Raw genomic sequence first — 12,566 nt, forward strand, 5'->3', positions numbered from 1 at the left:
AGAAATGCTATAGCACACTGTGCTGTTTACGCTAACATATTCTTTACTGAGGAAATAACTGAACATCACTCGACCATGGAGGGGACGTGCAGGCTTCACACAGGGGGCGCACCAGCCGGGGGTTAAACGGGAGAGCCTCTTGCTGTGGGGCAACAATGGTATAGTCTAGAATGATGTAGTAAAATCCTAGATCAATAAATCAAAAAAAGTTAACATGACAAACTAAAGTGGTTATGACAGCTGTGAAAAATGAGCCATGAACATCAGATAAGGTAATCTTCGTTGAGTATATCCATCTGTGCTAATTAAGAAAAGACCTGAATCAGCTTATGCTTATTTTTGCATCTAAGTATAGTATTGCTTTTGACTATATCATAATCTCCTTTAGTACAGAATTCCACCATTCACAACCCGACTGTAACATGAACATAACATCAGAACAGATGCTGTTCCATCCTGAGGATGTCACATAGATAATACAACTGATATATTGTGAAATTCTGTGAATTTGTACATACATTAGGCATGTCTGGTACCCTGATCACTGCTGTGCACAAATGAATATGCAAGGAGGAAAGCAAATCAGGCATTTGTTATTAATTCATACCTATTAAGGGGTTCTAGGGCAAGTATAAGTTACAGATATGAGCCCATACATTGTACATCATAGCTGACAGTAACTAATATATGTTTAAACAGGTTCTGATGACTCATAGAAATCTTAAAAGCTCTGTACTAAGACCTCAGTTTGTGATCAAGAGCTGTCATAATAATCTGGTGACAAGTTAGTAGAATATAGTATAAATATTTAGTTACAATTGGCTCTAACACATCTAAACTGTTCCTGTTTAAAATCTCCCAGTGGGTAAAACAGTAAGGACAGTTATAGGGAGCATATAAAATCATTTTCTAGTACCATCATTTCACATTTGGACTCAGGCTCTTTCACTTTTGATTTGAGATATCTGCTTTATGTGGTACAACTCTGCTGTACCTTACAGTGTAGCCATTGAGGAAATACACAATATAACTGTTATAGGGGCTGGCCCATGAGGCACCAATATCCAAGATATTAATAAATTTTTGCTTAACCATGCTTAGTGATATTACAATTAATCTCTATCCTGCAGTTGGTATATAAAGAAGTTAAGCTAATTTCAAAATGTTAAAGCCCTAGAGGATTACTACTATTGGAATGTTGTCCTCATATACAATAGTGGGGAAAAAGATAGTAGATAGATGTCTAGCTAGATATGTGATTTTAGAACTCTTTGAACACTTATTGAAATAAGAGTTAAATAAAAATGAGTCTACCTTATTATGTACACACAATAATGTCTGCAGTATAGACTCTAATATACTTATCAGTATATGAGATGTGTTACGAGAGACTGTCTCATAACTACAATAACAAATAATTGGACAACACGTTAAGAAGGGGAATTTTCCTTTAATTCCATTCTCAAACTTTTTTCAAACACAAAGGCTCTCTTGGTTATTGACAAAATTAATACAGAGAATGTAAATCAACATATGTGTGCGTAATGATATGTAGACATGAATATGTGCTCATACATATAAGGATACATAAAAATATGAACGTTTGTGTGTGTGTGTGTGTGTGTGTGTATATATATATATATATATATATATATATATATATATATATATATATATATATATATATACATATAAACAACTATTATGATGAAAACAAAGTTTATACACAAATACAGTACTATTGCAATTAAGTAGGTCACCAAGTCTGATCTGAGTAAAAAGCTGAATATTAACTATGTAGTAATGGGGACTCACTGTGCAGTGCTCAAATGTTCAACTCAATACATAAGGAATGTAATGACAATGCAAAGGATTATATAGCAAATGTTTCTTTTCATTAAAAGAAGGTTGAAAGAGAAATAGAAAGAGGAAATAAATAAAGAGGAAATAAATAAATATACACGTATAAAAAAAAAAAGAGAAGAGTTTTTCTTGAATGAGTAATGACTCTACATTTAAATATGTTGAAATTGTTGACTCTACCAAGTTTTACCTTACAATAGTGAAGACTATTCAGTTGTTGGTGAAATATTAAGACATGCTTCTTTATATAAAACCTTGCATAATTTGTTAGAAAGTAAATTTATATTTATTAATTATTGTTGGGGTCTTTCCATGGTTATATGAACTTACTGAGTTTGTGATAGACAGAAATTGCTTGAGCAGTGTCTCCTCTGTCAGCCATCATCATTTGTAAATATACATCCCATTTCCATATGTTCTGCTTATGATTATACTATTGTAATATTGTTAATAACTAGTAGCAGTAGGGAAATATGTGAAATTACTATATAGAGGAGTGACAATCACATAACACCTCATAGTGAGAGAAATGCTTTAGCAATTAGTTACATGCAATATCTGTTGATGCTGATCTACTACTGTACTGATTTATCCTGGTTAACACTGTTTACCTATCTTTAAATTATTGGAAATTGTACGTATTCAGATGCTCTTTGAGACCTTAATTGATAAATATCACCTTTACATGCTCCTTATCAAATTGTAAATTCTTTGCTTCTATAATAATTCATACAGAAGTGAGGATATGTATTTTTTTAATCAATCAAAGGCTTATTAGTGAAATTTAGTTGTACTATATATAATCAAACTATTTATTACATCAATATCTTGTTTTTCGCTCATATCAATTAATCTATAGAATTTCATAAAATACATACTCTGGAGCCTAAATTTGGGCAAAATTATTAAAAAAAAATTGGAAGTGATGGTTAATCTGACTGGATTTTTTTCCCTGTCAGATTAGGAATGTTTTACATTCCATGTCAGTTAATGGATTTACTGATTGTTAAACATTTAGCTTTAAATATTTTTACTTTTTTTAGGCCTCAGTCTGATATTACCTCTGCCCCATCCCCGGCTGCTGTGCATCCCTGGCTTTGGTGTTGCATAAACTCTTTATGTTCCTGCTGTCCCTTCACTAACCTACCTGAAGTGCCCTGCTTGGATGCCAAAGACTCATACTCCTGAATTATCTGCTCTCCGAGACTCAATTTCCCTGAAAGGAAAACAGCAAAAGTATGTCCTGTAATGGTCCTTTTCCTTACCATTACTATATATATTAGACTTCCACTGTCTGAATAAGCAACCTTCCCTTCCAGGTTAGCCAGCAGCCACATCAATCCCTTTCTAGCAGTAACTTAATCCTTAAGCTCCCATAGTTTCTACTTACCCCTAGCCCCTTGTCTCCCCACCCTCATAACTCCTAACCAGGATTTCTCCCTCTATTTTCCTGTAGCCTGATATCCCCCTTCAGGGATCATTTTTCTGTATCTCTACAGCTGCCATTAAGTGTCCGGCCACCAGGTGGTGCTATTCTCTTAGCTTTCTGTCCTATTTGTCCTTCTCCTCTCATACCTGCTTCTACCTATTCGTGTGCCCTGTCTTTTTCTGCTTACTAACCTCCCTCATTAATTAGTGTCCTCTCTAGATATTATTTCAATTTGCACTCCCTCTGATATCCCTTATCAATCCCTGGAAGCCTTTATACTTTACCCCACACCTCTACATAGCCTTCATACCTTACCCCACAACTCTACAAACCTATCTCCTAAATTTTCACTCTTACTGATTGTTTTTTTCTTGGCATTTCTTTTACTACCTGGCTCTACCCGCTCCATTCACCCTGCGGGCCATTCGAACCCTAGCCAATACTTTACCACCTATTACCACTACCTCATTAAATACCACTAAGACTCCATCTCCAACCTTTCAAATACAACCTGTACCTACATCCCTCATTTGCAACCTCCTTCAAAAACTAAAATCATGCACCCCTTCTGCTGACTGTCTTCCAGCTGAATACCTGCAAATTGCAGCAAAAGCCATTGCCTATCCCATCTCCATCCTTATAAACAGAACAATTTTAGAAAGCAAAATCCCTTCCATATGGAAAGTATCCCACATCATCCCTCTACATAAAGGTGGGTCATCTACTGAGCTCTCCAACTTTCGGCCTATCGCCTTACTCTCTCCAATGGCTATGATAATGGAAAAATGCATACACAGACAACTACTTGACCACCTTCTCCAAAATAATCTACTTGCCAACTGCCAACATGGCTTTAGGCCATTCCATAGCACAACAAATGCCCTGCTATCCTTTTCTGACTCCATAAACAAAAATCCTAACAATAACACTTTTTCCTCTGCACTATTTATTGACCTTTCAAAAGCCTTTGATATGGTGAACCATAATATGCTTATAGACATACTAAAAGTCCAGTCACTTGATCCACAAGCATTACAATGGTTTAAATCCTATCTGGAAAACAGACAGCAAGCAGTACTTTGGGATAATAATCTTTCTACTTCCCTCCCTGTGAACATTGGAGTACCCCAAGGCTCTATTTTAGGACCTCTACTTTTTCATTGTTTATTAACAATCTACATACCAAACTTCCTCAAGCCATCTGCATACAATATGCAGATGACTCTACTTTAATTTGTTCAGCCAAGTCTATAACCTCTCTCCAGTCCCTCACCCAAACAGTATTTAACAGTGTTGAAAATTGGTTCATGCAACACTGCCTCCTCCTGAACCCCAAAAAAAACAAAATTATTGCTCTTTGTTCTTACTCGTAAGTCACCTCAACTGCACTTCACAATAACCTCTAACAATGCAACTAACATATCCCCAGACACTACAACCCATCTACTGGGAGTAACAATTGATAACAACCTTAGCTATGATGACCACATTAATTCTACAATAAAGTCTGTCAACAAAAATCTAGGTACCCTTTACAGAATCAAACCCTTCCTTACCCCTTCAGCCAGAATGACTATTGCCCAGACCCACCTTATCTCTACCCTGTTCTATGCTTCTGCAATCTATCTAAAAACAAGTTCACCAAACTTTCCACCAGTTACAATAACATAGCCAGATTTGCCACTGGCACCCCCTTTAGAACTCACCACTGTCTCAACCTCAAACAACTGTAATGGCTAGAACTGCAGAACCAACTACTTTGTCAACAACTTATCACCCAAAAGATCATTTACCACCCTAATAATACCCATATCCTCACTAATCTGATTACATCTTACAAAAATCTTGCAACACTATGCTCAGCTAATAAGCTTCTAGTGTCCATTATTAAATCAAAAGGCAAAGCTGGGGACTCGCTTTTCACCAACACAGAAGGTAAAATCTGGAACCAGCTTCCTACTGAACTTTCCACCCTTGCTTCTACTCTTCTTTTGAAAAAACATCTTAAAGAATATCTTAAAATGCACTGGCTTTGTCCCTGCTCTAACCCTGACTGATATCTTATTCCCCTTCTTGCTCTCTCTATACTTGTCTACTCTACTGTTCTATGTCGCCTATCTGTAATTAATAATTTCCTTCATAGTACGGGGGGGGGGGATTATGTTTTTGCTCTCTATATTTGATCTTAGCTTATACTTACTAAATGACTCTGTACAATTTTGTTCTGACCAATGTTGCTAATGTACAGTAATTCACTGGACTATTACTATGCATTGTATTCTTTGTCACTGCTTATGCTTGGAGCTTTTCTCCCTGGGCCTCTACTGAAAATGGACATATATCCAGTTAGACTAGCCCAGTAAACAAATGTAAAATAAATAAATAAATATTAAATTGTATTTTATATTGGGAATCAGTACCTCGTCACTAAAGTATAACCTTTTCAAGAAGGCTACGCAAATCCTAAATATTATGACTACTTTGTTATCACACCTATTACACTCTAAAACATTGAATAAATAAGATGGATTTGATTTTTCTTTCCTTAAATGTTAATGGATTAAATAATCCAGGGAAAAGACTCAACCTGTTAAAATACTTGAAATTAAATAAAGCACAAGTAATATATGTACAAGAAACCCACTTCAAAATAAATGATAGTTTTAGCTGGAACCCAAACGGATACCTAAAACTATCCGACTCCTCATACACCAAAAAGACCAGAGGTGATCTAACACTATGTAGGAAAAGCATTATTTCTCCTCAAATTTTGTATAATTATGAAGATAAGGAAGGACATTTATCAATTATAATAATAAAATTTAGAAATAGAATTTGGACACTGGTCAATGTCTATTGGTTTCTGGGAATTGGGGTAACAACAGTAAAAAAACACTTAGAACTCATCACTAACAATTCTAAGGGTAGTTTGATTTTAGGAGGTGATTTTAATTGTTTGCTGAATGACTCAGAAACTACTAACAAGAGACCTTTTTGTATTACTCCTGTAGGGAAAAATCTTAAAAAATGGGTAGATAACTTACAGTTATTTGATTTATTTTATCTTAGAAATGATAATTCATTAGAATTTTTCCACTGTGATTTTAGATACAGGACTCAAACCAGAATTGATAAAGTATTTATATCCCAAGATCTAAAAACAAAAATGTTATGCTTTACAATAGTCCCATGCCCTATGTCTGATCACAATGCACTTACTTTTAATCTTCAAACAGCTTTTAAAAACTATATTTCACTAAAAGAATACCAACATATATTACTAAATTGAAACAGTTCAAACCTTGGCTTGATACAGAGATAGAATTTTTCTTAGATACAAATTTAACCAGTGAAGTAATAGTAGTAATACTTTGGGATTCATTGAAAGCCTATTTATATGGCAAAATTATCACATGGTTTAATAATAAAATGAAGGAATGGGAGTCGGAACTATCTAATATACAAAAACAAATTGTATCAATTAATAAAGTTAATACTAGAACCATTCCACACAAGAAAAATGAAATTGAATCCTTAAACAAAAAATATAACAACATTTTAACTTATAAAACCAACTTGGCCCAAGAAAAATTAAAATTAAATTCTTTCACTGTATCTCCAAAATATATGCGTAATTTAACAATGAAAGTGAAAAGAAATTCCATTGAAAATAATATTGTGAGTATGCTCCACAAAGGGAGAAATAATAAAAAAGTTTCAGATATTGGTGATATATTGGATGCCTTTAAGAATCACTTCTCGGAACAGTACAAAAACAAAGACATTTAACATGAATTCTCAGAGCATAGCTCGAACTTCCCAGAATTTAAGAATCTATCAAAGACTTTGATTAATGAGATTCAGAAACAAATCTCTCTAAAGGAAATTAAAGGGAAAATTCAAGAAAGCAAAAATAATAAATCACCGGGTATAGATGGTATTATTAATGAAATATATAAGCTTCTGCCACCCTCTGCTATATCACCCTTACACAAAGCCCTAAATGAATCTTATTTACAAGGTACAATTCCACCTTTGTGGAGATACTCACTAATTACTCCCATATTAAAAGAAAATAAAGACTCCCATTTATGCAAATCATATAGACCAGTTTCTTTGATTAACAATGATTACAAACTATTAATGTATATACTAGTTAACAGATTTAAGAAAACATTAACCTATCTCATCTCAGAACACCAAACAGGATTTATTTATAGTAGACATACCCAAGATAATATCCAAAGAATTATAACTACTATAGATATCCTAAATAGAGACACACAAGAGGCTCTTATAATCACTCTTGATATTGAGAAGGCCTTTGACTCATCAAACTGGAATTATCTTTTTAAAATTCTAGAATTATATAAATTCCCCACTCAATTCATTACTTTTATAAAAAAATATTTATTATAACAATTTAGCATATGTAAAATTAGGTCCATTTACATCAGAATCAATTAAAATTACTAAAGGTACCAAACAGGGATGCCCAATGTTTCTGATTCTATTCGCTTTAGCAATAGAACCCCTTTCTTTGGCATTTCAGTCAGATCCTAAAATTATAGGCCTAAATATAAATAATTTAAATCCAAGATAATGTTATTTGCAGATGATATCTTGCTTACTTTAATAAATTCCGAAGAATCCTTACAAGAACTAGATATGCTAGCCAAAAAATGTTACTATATTTCTGGCCTTAAAATTAGCAGCTCTAAATCTAATCATATGTTCTTAAATAAAAAAAATCCTGATGATAATACTAATTCAACTACTAATGAAATAATTGGGAAACAGGTTTCTTCTTTGAAGTATCTAGGGATTGACCTATGTGAAAATATAGATCTAACTTTAAACACAAACTATAACAACATTATAAACTCACTAAAAACTCTCATAGAGAAATGGAATAAATTACATCTAAAATTTGAAGATAGACTACAATTAATTAAAATGATCTTATTGCCAAAAATAAATTACATAGCTCTTTCTATTTCTGTATTACCCAGTAAAAAACTTTTAAAAGAAATAAAACGCTATTAAAATTTTTGGTACCCCAAAAAGCATAGAATGGCTCTAACCAATCATATCAGACCATGGGAGCTTGCCGGAATAAATTTCCCAGATTTAGAATCCTATATCAAAGCCTCTCACCTAAAAACAATATTAAATCGGATAGATTCCAAATATTCTTCGACTTGGAAAATGCTACATACAAGTATTATCCTAAATGAAAATAAATTAATAAAAAATTACAGTTAAGCAAATTAAGTAACAAACTTTGATATGTACTTTGTATTAATGTACAGTATAATACTATTAAATTTACTAACCTAGATTACTTAAATCATATCTATAAGTCCTTTAGAAGCTTTGTAAATAACAATATTGACATTAAAATATGGATCCAGCTTTTATTCCCCTTTAAAGCTACAAATGCTGGTTTCACTGCACAAAGAATTTAGTTACCATAGATACACAAGTTCTGATCAAAGAATATGATCTACCATCATCAGACTGGCTAGTTCTCAATAGTCTGTTTCCATTCACTCAAGATTTGTGCAGAACAATACAGAGTTCTTCTTTTAACTCTCCACCTAAATGCATAACTCTTATGAATTAAATACTACATGGTGAATTTAATTAGAAAAATTTAATTTAAAAAATGTATAAAATTATTATTACTTATAAGACTACTCCTAATCAGAGGTTTTGGGATTTTGTTACTAAAGACTGCACATTATCCCTAACTTCTACGAATAAATCAAATATTTTACATTCTCTTAAATTAACCTCTAACTTACAAATGCGGAAAGTTTTCTCCTGGAAATGTTTGTATAGAGGTTTTTATACGCCTAGTAAGATTGCTAAATTTAACTCCTCTGAGCAGGTGACGTGTTGGAGATGCTCTTTAAAATGCAAGGCTGATTGATCTCATATCTTTTATGATTGTTCACACATTAAGACATTTTGGAATGATATTAAAACTTTTCTCCAAGCCATCTTTACTGATTCCTTTATATTATCAAAACCGTTAGTTTTTCTGAATGTAAATGAATCTATTGTATTGAATAACAAAAATAAGTATCTTCTTTGGACAATCCTAGCAGCAGCCAAAAATGTATTATAAGAAGATGGAAGTCACCCTCCATTCCAACCTTACAAGATTTCAAGACCCTCTTGGTTGAAGTAGCGTCGATGGAAATAAAAGTTAAAGAAGCAAGAATATATCCCAGAAAATGGACTAACAACCCCTGGACCAAAGTTTTATCCCTTATTCAGTCATTGAATTTAGATCTGTCTCCATCAAATTAGTCACTTTGAAAGTATGAATGAATGAATATCGTACCCTTCTTTATATCTATAACATTTCATACAGTGCCTGAGGCCTTTGTAAAATTTGTACATAGTTTTATCATAATTTGTTGTTTAAATGATTGTTACTGAAAAATCAATAAAAAACTTTGGAGCAAAAAAAAAAAGAGATGTGGACCAAAGGTAAAATAACAGGGATAAATGCCCCAAAATAGGGAGAGATTTTAAATATTGCTCTTATAAACATAGGAAGTTGTTAGAATAACAAGATTTATTTCAGTATGTATTTCCTGCAGTATATGAAGTATGAAACTCAAATGTATACAATTATTTAGTGACTTCAGTCCTCAGTGATTTCTCAGAAAACCATAAACTTTATGAGGAACAGATCAAAAATATGAGGTAAAAATCAGGACATTCTGTGAAAATTTAGACACTAAGAGATATGGGTGGAAGATAAACTAGAATACATCTCTGTATTTATAAGCTGAGAATGCAGTGGCAACTGCTATTATAAGAATATTATTCAGGAAAGCATCAGTAAGCCTGTACAGAAAAGACTCCTGGGAAATATGCAGTTTAATGTTGGATACACCATTAAGCTGAGTACCAAGAAAAAATACCTACATGACTTTTGACCATGTCATCAAAATCTCTTTTGATAGAATTGTCACATAAACCATATTATAAAACCCAGTAAAGTCATGCGAAGAGGTGTCACTGTCTTTTGTGTGTAGACTAAGCCTGTCATGTTTACTCCGGTAACACTTTAGTAAACCTGTTCTAAACTCCATTAAGACCCCTCCCACTGCAGCCCACAGAAGTTAGCATCTGAACCATGGAAGCAAACTTCCCAAATGTCTCTGTAGCCAGCTTGGTTGAAATGGGCATCCTGAAACAATGCAGCAACTGCCTCATGTTTACTGATGAGCGCCTACTATTTAAATGTACCTACACAGTGTGTGAGAAATTTAATTATATAATGACTCTGGAGGCAAAGCTCTCACATAAACCCCCATATTTAGCAAACAGATTGTCAGTAACACACAACACCACACTATACTTCTGTCACTCAATACAGACCAAATATATAAACCTACTTATGCTAAGCCTCTTAAAAGTAATCTACCATATCCACAAAGGCATTCTAAATGTAACCTAAGTAACAAATACCCTTAGCAACCTCACAAACATTCATCTCGGGCAGTACCTGTCATGAAATATGCAACTAAGAATAAAATAGTCTCAACTCAAAAATCCATAAGACAACTTTTAGCACCATCCAACATGACAATCCCAGCTGACTCCATATTAAGTCATACTAATGTACCACTCACCAAGTTGTGCAAAGACAAATTCACAGTTAGTTGACTGTCAGGAGCCAGGACTTGCCACATCAGATATGCTCTCAAGTCCTTGCATCATAAGTACACAGTCATAGTACATGTGGCAGTAAATGTCTTGAGACATGCCTTCCTGGACTATATGAAGAGAGGGGAACACTACAGAATCCTGAAAGCCCAAAATCCTGAGGCAAAAATCCTGAAAGTTCAAAATCCTGAAAACTCAAAATCTTGAAAACACACAGAATACCAACACTTACTATATTCCAGCACAAGTACATACACAAACAAATAAAACACAAACCATATTACTCTTCTCCAAGTATAATCAGGGGGAAAGCCCCCCTGCACCCCCTATGTGGGAGGCTGCACCCCCCACACCCCCTGCTACTTTAATATATCAACTCTGAGATTGCACTTAGTGTACTGAAGTGCAATATTGGAGTTGTTACATTTAAGTAGCAGGGGGTGTGGAGGCTCAGCCCCCCACATGACGGGTGCAGGGGGGGCTTGCCTCCCTGCATATAGCTGGAGGGTAATATGTTTCTGTATGTCTTTGTGCTGGAATATAGTAAGTGTTGGTATCCTATGTGTTTTCAGGATTTTGAGTTTTCAGGATTTTAAGTTTTCAGGATTTTGGTCTTAAGGATTTTGGGCTTTCAGGATTCTGTAGCACTCCCGAAGAGAGACATGATAGAGCTCTTGGAATACGTATCAGAGACATGTACGAACCTAGCCTTGAGTAGCATTTTGCCATCACCGAGAATGATGCCACAACCAACAAAAGATTTTGGAATTCAGTAAATAGCTTAGCTTCTGATGTCATTCAAAAGTGATGTAATGGTTTTCTATCGTTTTTTTGAAATTCAGAATATATTTGAGCCATTTCAGCGACTCAAATGGCCGAAAATGTGAATGCCGATTTTACCATATGTCGGATATGTTAAAACATAAAAACGATGTTCGACATTCGAACCAGTTTGAATTTTGATTTAAAATCACTATTAAAGTCGCCGGTGATTTTGCAAGAACCACTCACTTCTGTGCTTTCATTTTTAAGCATTCAGAAGGTTGTGCTTTGCTATTTTTACCAGTTGTCCTTGTGATTATGTGATTTTGAAATGCGCATAAGTGCTGTTCATCAAAATGATGGTAAACCATATAAATGTGTGTATATATATATATATATATATATATATATATATACATATATATATATATGTATATATATATATATATATATATATATATATATACACACACACACACACACACACACACACACACACACACACACACACACACACACACACACACACACACGGAGAACAAATTTCCATGGAAACCTAAAGTCATCAACTTCTGGTAGAGCCAGTTCAGTTGATCAAATATCAGCTGATTGAAATTTATTGGTTTGCCAGTATAAGATATTGTGGGGATTGGGTAATATCCTGGGAATTTAATAAAATCCATGTAGGCATAGTGTAAAGCCTGCACGGAAGGTAACGTGGCCATGTATGCGGTTCCCCCTCAGTAGAGTGCCATGCATATTAATGTAGGCACATTACTGAGGGAGAGCCATGTAACACAGTTCTGAATCAGTGTAAAGAGTG

Source organism: Protopterus annectens, chromosome 2.part1 (genome assembly GCF_019279795.1).
Source record: "Protopterus annectens isolate FY-2018-M chromosome 2.part1, PAN1.0, whole genome shotgun sequence".
Classification (NCBI taxonomy): domain Eukaryota; kingdom Metazoa; phylum Chordata; order Ceratodontiformes; family Protopteridae; genus Protopterus; species Protopterus annectens.